Raw genomic sequence first — 12,949 nt, 5'->3', positions numbered from 1 at the left:
AGCATGATTTGGATCCTAGACAACCCGGACTTAGCATAATAGTAGCTACGCACGGACTCTCGCTACCCCGTGCGCACGTAGCCCCCACAAATAGAAGCACATATCGTATTATTTCACCTATGGGGTTATTTCCCTCTTACAAGGTTAGAAAAGAGACTTACCTCGCTCCGAAGTTCTATAGCCGGCTCCCAAGCCTTTCCAAGAACTCAAACCGATGCCCAACGCTCCAAAACTAGTCAATAAATGTGCAAACCCATAAAAATATACTCTAATACTCAAAACAATTCGATTTAAACAAATTCCCAACTCCGCTCGAAAATTTGATAAAAATCACCCTCGGGCCCACGTGTCCGGATTCCAAAAATATTTGAAGATAAACTTTACCCATAACCTTACGAACTCAAATATATAATTTATTTCCAATTCTATGCCCAAATTCGTGGTCAAAATCCAAAAATACCAATTTCTAGGTTTTTCTTCAAAATCCCAAATTTTCAAGTCTAAATCCATATATAATCCAAGTATTTAACTTGAAATAGGTGGGAATCACTTACCTTGACATAGATGATGAAGATGGAGCTCCAAAATCGCTCCAAGACCGGCTCCCATGGAGGAAATGAAGTGAAAATGGCCAAAATCCCCGTTTTAAAAACAACTCACTGCCCAGAAATCTCTCTTCGCGTTCGCGACCCTTTGATCGCGTTCGCGAAGGCCACCTGACCCGCCCCTTCGCGTTGGTGTACCCCTCTACGCGTTCGCGTAGGCCAAATGGCCTTAGGCCTAGCTCCCTCCTTTCCTCTTCGCGTTCGCGTCGCCTTGGCTACGTTCGCGAAGAATTGCCCAGCTACTGCCTCGCATTTGCGTCCACTACCTCGCATTCGCGAAGGCCAAATCCCAGCAGCCTCAAAGTTCCTCTTCGCGAACACGGGACTCCCTTCGTGTTCGCGAAGAAGGAAACCAGATACCAGTAACAGCAGTAGCAAATCATTCCGTTTTGGTCCGAAACTACTCCGAAACACACCTGAGGCCCCCGGGACCCTGTCCAATCACACTAACCAGTTCCACAACATAACACGGACCTACTCAAGGCCTCAAATCACATCAAACAACATCAAAATCATGAATCACACCCCAATTCGAGCTTAATAAACTTTAGAATTTCAAACATCTACATTCGGTGCCGAAACCTATCAAATTACGCCCGATTGACCTCAAATTTTGCACACAAGTCACATTTGACATTACAGACCTACTCCAACTTTCGGAATCGGAATCCGACCCCGATATCAAAAAGTCCACTCCCGGTCAAACTTCTCAAAATTAACCAAATTTCCAACTTTCGCCAAATGACCCCGAAATGACCTACGGGCCTCCAAATCCACATTTGGACGCACTCCTAATACCATAATCACCATACGGAGCTATTCCCAGACTTAGAATCCCAAACGGACATCGATAGCATTGAAATGCACTTCAACTCAAATTTAGGGAATTCTTCCAAAATGCCAACTTCCATAATAGGTGCTGAAACGCTCCAGGGTCATCCAAAACCCGCTTCGGGCATACGCCCAAGTCCAAAATCATCATATGAACCTGTTGGAACCTTCAAATCCCGATTCTGAGGTCGTTTACTCAAAAATCACACTTTAGTCAATTTCTCCAACTTAAGGCTTCCGAAATTAGAATTTTCTTTCCAAATCAACTCCGAACTTCCCGAAATTAAATTCCGACTATACGTACAAGGCATAATACCTGAAGTGAAGCTGCTCAGGGTCTCAAACCGCTGAATCACGTACTAGAGCTCAAAATGACCGGTCGGGTCGTTACACCAATAAACCTTTGCCTCGCGAAGTCGTGTCTGAAATCCTCAAATCTAGTCATAAATAATTCAATATACTCAATAAAAATCACAGGAATTGATTCCATATGAATTTACTAATTTTCCTGATTAAAATCTAAAATTCATTTTAAAAATCGACAGTGGGACAGTCATGACCCAAAATTTCCACCTTCGGGACCGTGGTGGCACCTAACATTTCACTTGCTAGGCAAGCCAACGTTAGAATAATATTAGCCATTTTAACATAATTTTTAAATTAATTAATAACAAAGAAACAAATGCAGAAATAAAGATTGAAATAAAGTGAATACTCCATAGTAATAGCGATGTCTAAATACAATCCTAGAACTGGGTGGAGGACGGGCGGGTAGAGGGCGTCCTAGAGATGGAGGCCCGACCCGTTGATATATTTGTTATAGTATGGCTGAGGTCGCTACACCAGATGATGTCATTACAGGTACAATCTCAATTTAATATAAAAGAATAATTTCCTTAACTTGATTCGGTTCTGAGTATCGAGGCGAGTCCTCCTAATATGCTCCACTTATGAGTGAGCTTCGTAATTCAATAATCTACTTATGTGTTTACTCTTGTTGGGAGATTCTATGGAGATAGCCATGTCTATCATTCTGTGTTTGGTCACGAATAATAGTTGTGAGGTTAAATGTGGCTTTCTGTTACTCATTTTGGTGAGTTTTGATGTAATTTCCGGATAATTAATTGCAAATTGTGAATTATATGCCTTACCGTTACCGGTATGGGGGTTCATTATGTGTTGTGACCTTGTTTAACGGAAATTATTTTAAAGAAGAAAATGGAAAGATTTTAATTGGCATGATGTGCATATTACTTGTGATTCAAAGCTAAGGACGGGATCCTCGCATTTTAATATAATTTGATATGTTTAAACTGGGCTACAAGCCGCGGTGAAAGTTATATAAGGACGAGATCCTTGTGATGAAACTTTATATGTTTAAATTCCTCCTTGTGAAATTAAATTTGTTCTATAGTACTAATAGGGAGTCATGTGTGTTAGGCTTATTTGATAATACTTATATGTGTTTCCCTGTGCATATTTAACCATATTCTGTCACGACCCAAAACTCCCTCCGTAAGACGTCGTAACGGCACCTAGTCTCTATGACTAGGTAAGCCTAAACAAATACGGAAATAACAAAAATAAAAGTAAAACTTATCAACTATCTGCAACAGATAAATTAATAACTGGTAGAAATGTCGCTCGACATGTACAAAAAAAAACCAACACTCTAGTAATACACAGAATTCCCAAAACCCGAAACATCATAAGTCACAAGCAACAAGAGGAAACTAGTATCTCTATACAACAGAGTCTAATAAAAAAAATGCATAAGGTAATTGACATAAAGGAGAATAGAAGGGGACTCCTAGGTCTGCGGATGCAGCATATGTACCTTGAAGTCTCAGAAGCAAGCACTCTCAGCTAATAGCGGGGCTGATAAGAAGTACTTGGATCTGCATACAAAAAATATGTGCAGAAGAGTAGCATGAGTACACCATAACGGTACTCAGTAAGTGCCAAGCCTAACCTCGGTTGAGTAGTGACGAGGTCAGGTCAGGCCCATATGTATATAATAAATAAAGGAGGGGATAACAGTATATTAAGAGACTGGAATTTAACAAAAGGAAAACACAGCAAAACTAGCAGTACAATACAGGGGTAAACAATAGGGAATCTCCCGAGATACCGTCTCGTAGTCCCAAAGTAAATAAGCAAAGAGATCTCCCAAGGTACCACCTCGAAGTCTCAAAAGTAAATATACAGAGAGAACTCCTGAGGTACCGCCTCGTAGTCTCAAAAGTAAATGTGCAGGGAGAACTCTCGAGGTACCGCCTTGTAGTCTCAAAAGTAAATATGCAGGGAGAACCCACGAGGTACCGCCTCGTAATCTCAAAAGTAAATGTGCAAGGAGAACTCCCAAGGAACCGCCTCATAGTCTCAAAAGTAAACACACAGCTCAAACCGATAAATACAATAATTAACAGCAAGATTTCTACAATTATACTGATAAAGAACAAGAAAAAGCAGGAAATCAACTAGGCATGCTTCACAAAGTTCAAATAAGCAGTTAAAGCACGTAGACATGCGATATTAGACTAAACAGGATAACTACACATATTGGAATAACTCAATTAAGAATAAAAATAGACTAATACTCATTTAAACGGTATAACTCAAATTAAAGGGAAACAGGTTACTACTCAGTAAAATAAATCGGGTTTTACAACAAAAAGCCCATGTACGTACTCGTCACCTCACGTACATGACGCTCACATATCATAACAATACCAAATCCTAAGGGAATTTCCCCCACACAAGGTTAGGCAAGCTAATTACCTCGAACCAAGCTCAATTAATCGGTAACAATGCCTTTTCCATGAATATCCGACTCCGAATGGCCCAAATCTAGCAAAAATTAATTATATACCATAAATACAATTATAAGAAACTAATCTAATTAATTAATAAAATCTAAAGCAAGAAATTAAAAAAATCACCCTAAAAAGTCTCCCCGAGCCCACGTCTCGGAATCAGGTAAAAGTCACAAAATATGAATACCCATTCGCTCACGAGTCCAACCATATAAGAATTACTCGAATCCAACCTCAAATTGCCTTTAAAAACTCAAAATTTTAGTTTAGGAAGTTTCTACCAATTTCCCCCAAAATTTTCAACTCAAATCCCTAATTAGATGATGAAAATAGTAATAGATTCATGAAATATAGTCCAATCCGCGTTAGAATCACTTACCCCAATAATTTCCTTGAAGAACCCTCAAAAGATCGCCTCACACCGATCTCTCAAAGTCCCAAAATTGAAAATGGAAATCAAACCCTCAAACTTGACCTTCCTTGCCCAGTGATTCTGCATCTGCGGACTACCAGTCACACCTGCAGAATTTCCATCGCAGATGCGGAGATGGCTTAATGTCCAAAGATCCTCTTCTGCTGACCATGGCACGCACCTACGGGACTGCTTCTGCGGATGACCTTCCGCATCTGTGATTCTGCCCAGGCCGCCCCTTTTCGCTCATGCAGTCAATCCTCCGCATCTGCGGATGCGCAGATGCGACTCCCATTTTGCACCTGCGCTCATAGACCAAGATTGACCAAAACGCACATGCGCTCCTCCTTCCACACGTGCGATCCCGCACTTGTGGTCCCCTCCGCAGGTGCGAAAACACCAGAAACCAGAAAATCTTCAGCAAATAGCCTAAGTCCAAATTAAATTTGTTAAGCATCTGAAACACACCCGAGGCCCCCAGGACCTCAACCAAACATACCAACTAGTCCTAAAACACCATACGAACTTAATCGAGCCATCGAATCACATCAAACAACACTAAAAACATGAATTACCCTCTGGTTCAAACTTAATGAACTTGAAACTTTAACTTTCTACAGCCGATGCCGAAACCCATCAAATCACGTCCGATTGACCTCAAATTTGGTACACAAGTCATAATTGACATTATGGACCAACTCCAATTTTTGGAATCGGAATCCAACCCCGATATCAAAAAGTCCACTACCGGTCAATATCTCAAAAAATTCGACTTTCGCCAATTCAAGCCAAAATCACCTACAGACCTTCGAAACACAATCCGGATACGTCCCTAAGTCCAAAATCACCCAACGGAGCTAACGGAACTGACCAAACTCTATTCCGGAGTCGTCTTCACATAGTCCCAACTATAGTCAAAATCCTAAGAGTTAAGCTTTCGTTTAGGGACTAAGTGTCCCAAAACACTCCGAAAACACAACCAAAGCCTCCGAGCAAGTCACATAAGCAGAAAGCGATACGGGGAAAGAAGTGAATAGGGGATCGAGGCTATAACTCTCAAAATGATCAGCCGGGACATTACATCCTCCCCCTCTTAAAACAATCATTCGTCCTCGAACGAGTATAGAGACATACCTGAAGTGGTGAAAAGATAAGGATAACGGGTGTGCATATCACGCTCGGTCTCCCAAGTCGCCTTCTCGACTGGCTGACCCCTCCACTAAACCTTCACGGAAGCAATGTTCTTTGACCTCAGCTTTCGAAACTGCCTGTCCAAAATAGCCACTGGCTCCTCAATATAAGATAGATCCTTGTCCAACTGGACTAAGCTGAAATCCAGCACATGAGACGGATCACCGTGATACTTCCGGAGCATAAAAATATGGAATACCGGATGAACTCCTGCTAGACTGGGAGGCAAGGCAAGCTCAAAGGCAACCTCCCCAACATGTCGCAACACCTCAAATGGGCCGATAAATCTTGGGCCCAGTTTGCCCTTCTTTCAGAACCTCATAACACCCTTCATGGGTGACACCCGGAGCAGGACCCGCTCTCCAATCATGAATGCAATATCGTAAACCTTCCGATCTGCATAACGCTTCTGTCTGGACTGGGTTGTGCGAAGTCGATCCTGAATCACCTTAACCTTCTCCAGAGCATCCTGGACCAAGTCTGTACCCAATAACCTAGCCTCGACCGGCTCGAACCAACCCATTTGAGACCGACACCGCCTACCATATAAGGCCTCATACTGTGCCATCTGAATACTCGACTGATAATTGTTGTTGTAGGCAAACTCCGCAAGTGGCAAAAAATAATCCCATGAACCTCCAAACTCCATCACACATGCACGGAGCATATCCTCTAATATCTGAATAGTGCACTCGGACTGCCCGTCCGTCTGAGGGTGAAATGTTGTGCTCAGCTCCACTCAAGTACCCAACTCATGTTGTACGGCCCTCCAGAATCGTGATGTAAACTGCGTACCCCGGTCAGAGATGATGGATACTGGTACGCCATGAAGCCTGACAATCTCACAGATATAAATTTGAGTCAGTTGCTCGGAAGAATAGGTAGTCATCACATGAAGGAAATGAGTTGACTTGGTCAGCCTATCCACAATCACCCAAACTGCATCAAAACTTCCGCTGGGTCCGTGGAAGTCCAACCACGAAATCCATAGTGATCCGCTCCCATTTCCACTCCAGAATCTCTAACTTTTGAAGACTTCGAGAAGCTTAACAGAAGACTTCGAGAAGTTTGGCAGGTTAACGGTGCGAGATCTTGACAATTGAGATGGAGAAATCCTTGGGGGTTTTAATTTTATATAATTGCAGCTTAAGGCTAAGTGGGGGAGCCTGCTATTGACAATTTGATTTCATAGTTATGTGTTAAATTTTAGTTTTGGCCGGAGGCATACTTGTGGATCAATTATGACTTGCAGAGATGGAGATCGAGGATGGCTCGAGTAAGGAAATTTCTGAATATGGGTTATAGGGCACTCTATAGGAATATGCAAATTTTGGAATGATTAAGTTGTTATTTTGAAAGATGTAGTGCACACAAAGTATGAATTTGGTTGGTCGTGTTAAGGCAGGGTTACTTATTTGAGTGTTGACTATGTTAAAGGAGCACATGTCTTTCGGCCCGTTTGGGGCATAGTAAATTAGATTTGAGCAGAATCGATGACTATAAAGAGGGTTCTAATGGATTCAAAATGTATATGTGGAAATTGAAATTTTTTCAAATTTGTATATCACTAGAATCAGTTACTTACATTGGATGGTATCGGGACGTGCAGTAATTTTGTTTGACTATGGATGCTACATTTTCAGTATAAGAAAGGAAAAAGGAATAATTTTTAAATTCGCATAAGGTATTTTCAGAGTGAGTGTTACGTTTGGGGTATTTATGAAGGTGCTTAAGAAGAATACAATGGCTTATGGGCTTTAGGACGATGTGGTTTTGTGTTAGGAGGTCTTGTAGTGAACTTTGGGTAAGGATAGTAGTGTTCTGACAAGGAGAAATATCAACCTGAGGGTGATTCAGAAGAAACTCAGAGAGAATAGGACAAATGGGTAACATGCTGGATCAGTATGGTAATAGATATGATTGGTTCTTTTGGGTGCTTATGATGTGGAGGTTTTCTACAGGTGCTTTGTGGCAATATTCTTGGATTTGGCGACCTGCGTGGCTGGGTTGAGTTAGAGAGATTCGGTTCTAATAGCTTGGTTGTGTACAAATAGATTTCAAAGAGTTCTCAATGGTTTTTATCACGGTTCGAGGAGTATATATTCTACCGGCGTGAGGAATATGTTGTGTATTGGGATTTTCTTTGGGATGAGATCAAATGGAAGGTTTATGACTGATCAAGTATGTATTCTGCTTGTGACTCAGAGTTGATTATGAGATTTTGTTACTCTTCACAGGATGGCATAGTAGATGTGGTATGTTGTGTGGGATTGAGATTTATATGAGCGAGATCACAGTTCAGTTTTGAAGGAAAGGTCATAAAATTCTTAGGCAGCATGGACGGTTTCAGATGACTAGGTAAATGATATTACTATTTGGTATGGCTTGATGAGAGTGTACATTTCAAAAGGCGCACTATGTTTTGAATTATGGATATTTCATAGGTATTGCGACACTTTCCTGGTTGATCGACTGCTGATTTTAAGACGCTGCTATGTGGCACGAAATAATGTGGGAAGTATTCCTCGTGGGATGATCGTGTACGAGAGATGTGTTAGACATTCGGGTGGTGGATATGGGACCATAAATAGTGGTTTGTGTGTTTTATGGATTTGGAGACCAGGAGTTGTCAGGAGCAGATTGTTTCATGGTTGTTGACTGTGAAGTCGTGGTCGAAGCTAGCCAGATGATAGTATGTATTATGATTCAGTCGTCGTAGATTTTTGGAGGGTTATTTATCTATTTGTGGGTGAGCAGAGTTGATTTGGGGGTCCATGAGTAGGCCCAATTAAGATGTGTATTCTACACCGAGTTGAAATGGTTGGCTCCATACTGCTATTATTGAAGGATGTGACATTCGGTTGATGTTGAACTTATTCGTGTTCTGAAATGATCTATGGGTTACTCCTTTATGCTACGAGGAGTTGTGGTTCATTGGTTATGTGCACACATGGTGCGGTTCTATTGGGGGCCTCATGGTGGAATTCGAGCGAGATGGGTATTTGGGTATTGAATGATTGATTGCGTAATGGTTATGTTCCTTCAGGTTTCGTGTGGCATTTTGTCATTTGCCTTTCCGTCGTTATTAATTTTTGAGCAGGGTGACTCGAGGTAGATAATATGGACTAGCGTTTGGATGGGGTCGCGCATTGCAGTAGAGTTTATGTTAAGGTATGAACCTTGTGTTAGAATCGTGAGATGGTTCTACGGTGTGTGATGGATTTTCAGCATTTCTTTGTGGCGGTACTTGTTAATCTGGCTGGGCAGTTCTCTCATTTGAGTCATTTTCCATGACTGGGTACATTTGAATTGTTGCGTATTAGCGCACAGATTGCACAATTTATGGCTCTGAGTTATATTGGCGTGGCATGTCTGTGGGATAGTTGTGTTTAATAATATAAGGTCGTTGGACCCCGAATGGGTACTGTCAGGTTTGATTACGGTATATTTGGGAAGACGACATTAAAAGTCGTCTAAGAAAGGGATTATGGTTCTGGTTGGGGCGAGAGAGTTCCATGACTTGCTGATCTGATAAGGGGTTACGAGATTCTGCGTGTTTCTTTTATTATCAACAATGTACGAAGTTTTTGGGGTGATGTTTGGTTTGATATGGGGTTTAATACTAGAACTTGGTTGGTTTTGGGAGTAGTTACTTTGATCAGGAATGGTGCCACGAGCATGCGAGTTGTGTAATATGTTAGAAGATTATATCTATGGTTATAGTTATGGCTCGATTCATCTCGTTCGGACTTATACAGTGAGCAAACGTAAGGTTCGGGTCTTGAAAAGAATTCTGGATGTTAGAAATTTGGCTCTAAGGTTTTTGGGCTAAGGTTAAATTAATGATTTTCAGTTATGTTGTGTGGTCAAGCCTATATAGAATAGGGTGACGTGAGATCACCCCCGGGTACGTGCATGGTAAGATGGAATAGTGATTTGATGGCCTGGAAACAACTCCTAGCACGTTCGAGGACGAACGTATGTTTAGTTGGGGAAGATGTAACGACCCAGCCGGTCGTTTCGAGAGTTATAGCCCCGTTTCTCCCATTTCTGCTTCTATTTGTGTCCTTCAGCTATATTGTGTTATATAGGGTTAGTTAGTTCGGGTCCGGAGTGGTTTCGGGGTGAATTGAGACACTTAGTCTCTAAAGTAGAAGCTTAAGTTGGAAAAGTCAACTGAATGTTGACTTATGTGTAAACGATCTCGGATTTGAACTTTGATGGTTCTGTTAGCTCCGTTAGGTGATATTGGACTTAGGAGTGCGTCCAAAATGTGAGTTGGAGGTCTGTAGTGGAATTAGGCTTGAATTGGCGAAAGTTAGAAATTTGGCGATTTTTCGTCGGCAGTGGAAAATTTGATATCGGGGTCGGAATGGATTTTCGAAAATTGGAGTAGGTTCGTGGTTTCATTTGTGATGTGTATGTAAAATTTGAGGTCATTCAGACGTGGTTTGGTAGGTTTCGGCATCATTGGTGGAATTTGGAAATTTAGAAGTTATTAGGCTTGAATCCGAGGGTCATTTGGTGTTTTGATATTATTTTGAGTGATTCAAAGGCTCGACTAAGTTCGTATGATGTCATGGGATGTGTTGGTATGTTTGGTTGAGGTCCCGAGAGCCTCGGGGTGATTCCGGGTGGTTAATGGATTGTTTGAAGTTGAAAAATTGCACCTGAAGCTGCTGCTACTAGTATTTCTGCACCTGTGGAGGGGAAGCCGCAGGTGCGAGGTCGCTGGTGCGCTTGGTAAGCCGCATATGCGGACATAGAGGACCTGGGCTGGAACCGCAGGTGCATAGAAGTGGTCGCATCTGCGAGCCCACAGATGCGAGGCTCAGTCGCAGATGCGGAAATGAGGAGGACTGGCAGTGGCCGCAGGTGCGAGGTCTTTTCTGCACCTGCGAGGTTGCAGAAGCGGATAGGGAGCGCAGGTGCGGAGATGGGCACTTAAGTGATTTTTCCGCAGATGCGGAGATATGTGCGCAAAAGCTGCTCCGCAGGTGCGCATTTTGGAGCTACAAGTGCGAAAACCTGGGCAGAACCAATAGATAGAAGACTTCGCGAATTTTTGTTCATTTCCACCATTTTCAAGTCGAACCTTGGAGCTTTTGGAGTAACTTTTGAAGGGGATTCAAGAGTTTTCACAGAGGTAAGTTGCTTGAGCTCTAATACTCCTAGCTATGGTGTTTTTCCGTTGTTTTCTCACCTAATTAGTAGAATTTTTGAAGTGAAATAAGAGAGTTAGGGCTTGGAATTTTGGAGAGAGTAAGTTGGGGATTTGAGGGAGCAAATGATGTTGGATTTTGATAAATTTGGTATGGCTAGACTCGTGAGTGAATGTGCTTTCGGGTTTTGTGATTTTTGTCAGATTTTGAGGCGTTGGCCCGGGGGCCGGGTTTGAGCCAGTTTCGGGTTTTGAGTCTAATTTAGTAGTTTTCTTGTGAAATTGATTCCTTTAGCATATATTAATGGTATTGTACTGCTTGTGATTAGATTCGGGTCATTTGGAGGCCGGTTTGAGAGGAAAGAGTATTCCGGAGTAGGAGTTCTACGCTGTTGAGGTAAGTAATAATTTTAAATCTCGTCCTGAGGGTATGAAATCCCAGAATTTGGTATCATGTGATTAATTTGGAGATGACGCACATGTTAGGTGACGGGCGTGTGGGCGTGCACAGAGGGGATTGTGACTTGGTCCGTCCCGTGAAAACTGTAAAGGTGAATAACTTGTTGATAACTATGTGCTCTCTATAAGTTGTGAAAATTTGACTATAAGTCATGTTAGAAACCATATTTAGGCTATATGTTGGTACTGTTGGGACCCATAGAGGTTGTGTGCATGTTGAACTATCTACTTAATTGTTGTTTATATTCAGTCACAGTTTACTTGATTATTTTATCTCAGTCTCTATTGTTCATTATCGATGCATCATATCATTGTTGTTTGGGCTGATTTCATGATTTCTAAGAGCCCGAGAGACTGGAGAGATTTATGACTGAGCAAGGCCGAGGGCCTGATTGTGAGATATATTATTATAGCATGTGAGTTATCCGTGCAGATCCAAATATTATAATATAGCACGTGAGTTGTCCGTGCGGATCTGGATATTTATATTATGGCACATGAGTTGTCTGTGCAGTACGTGAGTTGTCCGTGCAGATTATAGCGCTTGGGCTGTAGGAGCCCATCCGGAGTCTGAACACCCCCAATGAGCGCGGGTACCCATTGAGTGTGAGTGTTGAGGGCTGGGAGCCGAGTGGTTGAGCTATTGTGACGAGTTGAGTGACTCTTGCCTGAGAGTCTGTACTTGCTTTTCATTTGTTGTTGCACTTAGTTGCTATCTGTCATTATTGTGGAATTATCTGAAAGATTTTTATATCCGGATTATATGAACTTGAACTGCATAAAATTGATTTGACTTAAACTGCTGGATTTGAATGCATGTCTATTCTTTGCTGTAATTACTGAAAGTGAACTATAACTGTGTAGCTCATCATTATCTTCAGTTCTTTATTTATTATTGTTACTTACTGAGTTGGTTGTACTCATACTGCACCATGCACTTTGTGTGCAGATCCAGGTGTTCCCGTTCATAGCGGGTGTTGATTCTCGCACACAGTTGATTTTTCGGAGATTCAGAAGTAGCTGTCGTGTTTCGCAGACCTTGTTTCTCCTTCCATATCTCCTTGTTTACTGTATTTGGCCTTATACTATTATAGACCGTATTTTCCGGACTTGTATTCATATTAGATGCTCATGTGCTCAGTGACACCAGGTTTTGGGAGTGTTTGTATCGGAAATTGCGAGGCCTTTTATTAAACTCAAATTATTATGTTTTTTTTAAACTTTAAGAAATTATGATTTATTGAGATTGTCGGCTTGTCTAGTATCGAAATAGGCGCCATCACGACATGTTAGAATTTTGGGTCGTGACATGCACTAAACTCCCGCTATGCGCAGGGTCCGGAAAAGGGTCGGACAATAGTGAATATGCTGAAAATAGTTTAGTTTTAACATGAGTAGCACAATATGTTGGGAATTATGATTTTGAGTTTAATTACTTGTTGACTTGTAATCGTGTTCATAAGTCCAAGTCCTA

The sequence above is a fragment of the Nicotiana tabacum genome, chromosome 17 (assembly GCF_000715075.1).
Source record: "Nicotiana tabacum cultivar K326 chromosome 17, ASM71507v2, whole genome shotgun sequence".
NCBI lineage: Eukaryota > Viridiplantae > Streptophyta > Magnoliopsida > Solanales > Solanaceae > Nicotiana > Nicotiana tabacum.
The sequence above is the reverse complement of the archived record's forward strand: the minus strand, read 5'-3'. Positions refer to the sequence as shown.